The sequence below is a fragment of the Manacus vitellinus genome, unplaced genomic scaffold (assembly GCF_001715985.3).
Source record: "Manacus vitellinus isolate BGI_N305 unplaced genomic scaffold, ASM171598v3 scaffold_12_pilon, whole genome shotgun sequence".
Taxonomy (NCBI): Eukaryota; Metazoa; Chordata; class Aves; order Passeriformes; family Pipridae; genus Manacus; species Manacus vitellinus.
Window position 1 is genome coordinate 17,652,182 of NW_021938949.1, and position 2,978 is coordinate 17,655,159.

Below are 2,978 nucleotides of genomic sequence, written 5' to 3' on the forward strand. Positions count from 1 at the left end.
AGAAGAAGGATCCCTCCAAGTGCAGGAGCCCAGCGTTTGTGTGGCAAAAATCAAACAAAACAAACGTGTATGAGAGTGGAAAATAAATCTCTAACTCCTCCTGCAGACTGGAGTATCCGGAATCTGGAATGCACACCACGGGTTTGTGTACAAACCCTAAAAAGTGTGAGACCTGAGACACTTCTCTGGCTCAAATTGCTTCTGTGGAGTCCTGAAGACATCTCTTCAGCCAGTTTGGATAAGGAGCAAAATTTAGCTGGCTCAGTCAAGGCTGTGAAATACCGATTTTCAGAAGGAGATGAAAAAATAGCTGCAGGAAGGTCAACTAACAGCATCCAAGATCCTCATGGGTGTCTTTCCCACTGTCACACACACGCCATGAACACAAAACACAAAATTCCTCACCCTGCTACAATGTTCAATGTGTATTCTCTCAGGTTGCTATGGTCAGGCCTCCATTTCTCTCCCAGGCTTCCCTCTTTGCTCACACCAACACTCAAGCTGAGTGCTGCTCTGCCTCATCCTTGACTCAGAACTCTTCAAGTTCTTTAGAATTAAAGTCAGTTAAAACGGACACGTATCTTTTTATAGGAAGAACCGGGAATACCAATACTGGAAATGTTTTATTGACTACTTCTTCAAATTATCTTTTGCTCTGTTACTGTCTACATTGTGCCAGGAGGGGATAGCCAGGTGGGGGTAGGCCTCTTATCCCAGGTAACCAGAGAAAGAGGAGGAGGACACAGTCTTAAGCTGTGCCAGGGGAGGTTTAGGTTGGCCATTAGGAGAAATCTCTTCCCAGAAAGGGTGATTAGATATTGGAATAGGCTGCCCAGGGAGGTGGTGGAGTCACCCAGAAGGTGCTTACACGACCCTGGCCCACCAGGGAAGGGGCAGGAGCACCCCTGGGGTTCTCCAAGAGACACACAGAAGCACTGCTCTTGCTGGTGGGCAGAAATACCCACAGAAAACAATATCCCAAGGCCAACCAACACGTCTTTTTGTGACCTCCCAGCTCTTAACCACAACTGATGCCAACTGATCCTGTCAGCAGCTCCGTAACAAACTTCTTCAAGGCTCTCAGTGTCCCAGCTTTGCCCCTACAGACATAACCCAGGGCAGTTTTCATGTTGGTGCTCCAAATAAGAACAGCTTGACAGTTTCTGTGCTGGCAGTGGTGATGACAGACGGACAGAGGAACAGGAGCTGTGACCACGAGGCTCTGCAGGAACACTGGATGAAGCACCTGCAGCTCTTCCTGACAGGGTCACCTCAGGGTGGAAGAAGTTGAAAATAATCTCGATGTCAGGCTGATCTGTGGGTGTCTCAGGACATTTTCAGAGCAATCCACAGTTTTTCAGTTCTAACTGCCTGTAGTTATGAGACACACAGACATGGACTCTGTACTGAGCAGTGCCCATCCACCTGACTGAAGCAGTAATCAAAAGCAAGGAAACAGCAATAAATCATGGAAGAATCAATATTGAAATGAAGTAGTTACATTAGAAAATATGAGATGTGATTAGAGACTGGGTTTCCTATGCTAGAAAGCCATGAGATTGCAAACCTTGAATAATTCACTACTTCAAGAGTGTATCAGACCTCCAAAAACTTGTTCAGGGGCATCAAAGAAGGAAGGAAACATTCCCCTGCTCTGCTCCTGGGTTATGTTGACCAGCAGGTGGGATGAAAAATGTGGGGAAAAGCCAAAGCTGTAAAAGAAATTAAATAAATTGAAGAGCTGAGATAACCACTACACCGGCACTTTATAATATAGAAATATTAATTAGGTTTATAATGTTAGGTGGCACAAATGTGGAAGTGTGTTGGATGTAGCTCTGAACTAAACAGGGACCCAGAGAGGAGCAAACTGCATCCATACAAACCAGGGTGGGATCTCAGACCACATCCATGAAAAATAAACCTTTCTCCCTGTCCCCTTCCCATCTCTAGCAACCCACACCTCTGCTTATTCCCTAGACACATAAACCCTCCATGGAAAAAGCTCCCCATTCCTCATCCCACACTTGAGAGATGGGTTATTTTGCCCTGCTTTATTGCTGCAAAAGTGGAAATTTTGCTGGAAAGGAAAGAAAACTGGGAGTTTTGGTGCAAGTTTCTGTGGCAGTGGGTGAGCCATCAGCTGACACTGCAGGCTTTGGGTGCAGGTGGTCATATCTTCCCTGCACATCAGCAGTGCCTTGTCTCCATCCAAACCTTGAATTTAATTTAGATGAAATTTCTCTTCTTTAGGGCTGTAGGAAGCCACAACTGCTGCAGGGGTCCTGGCAGAGGTGTAGGAAGAACCCAGTTGGGGATGGTAACACCATCCAAGGGTGTGCAGACATCCAGCAGCACTAACAGGCTGGTTTCTAGCAGAAGGGGGTGACCCCACTTTGCAGCCTGAGCATTCCCAGCCCCGTGTTTGCTCTGAAACACAGCTGGGGATGACAGAATCAACAGCTGCTATTTTCTAGAATCACAGAATTGTTAAGGTTGGAAAAGCCCTCAAAGATCATCAAGTCCCACTGTTCCCCCAAGGCCACCACTAAACTGTGCCCCCAGGTGCCACATCCTTTTAAATCCCTCCAGGGATGGGGATTCCACCACTGCCCTGGGCAGCCTATTCCAATCCTGACCACCCTTTCTATGAATAAATTTTCCCTAATGTCCAACCTAAAAACCTTGCCTGGTACAACCTGAGGCCATTTTCTCTCATCGTGTTGCTTGTTACCTGGTAGAAGAGACCAACCCCCATCTGGCTCCACCCTTCTGTCAGGGAGTTGTGGTTTAACACCTCATGGAAAATAATACCCTCTACCAGTTTCCTGTGCTGTACATGTGGATTTGGGGGCTCCCTGCATCACTTTAGGGCTAACAATCCCTCTGCATGTTGCAAGTGGTGCCAGGCAAACCCTTCCACATGCAGGCTGTTGGCATCATCCTATTTATGGCCTCCACTCTGGTTTCAGGACCCT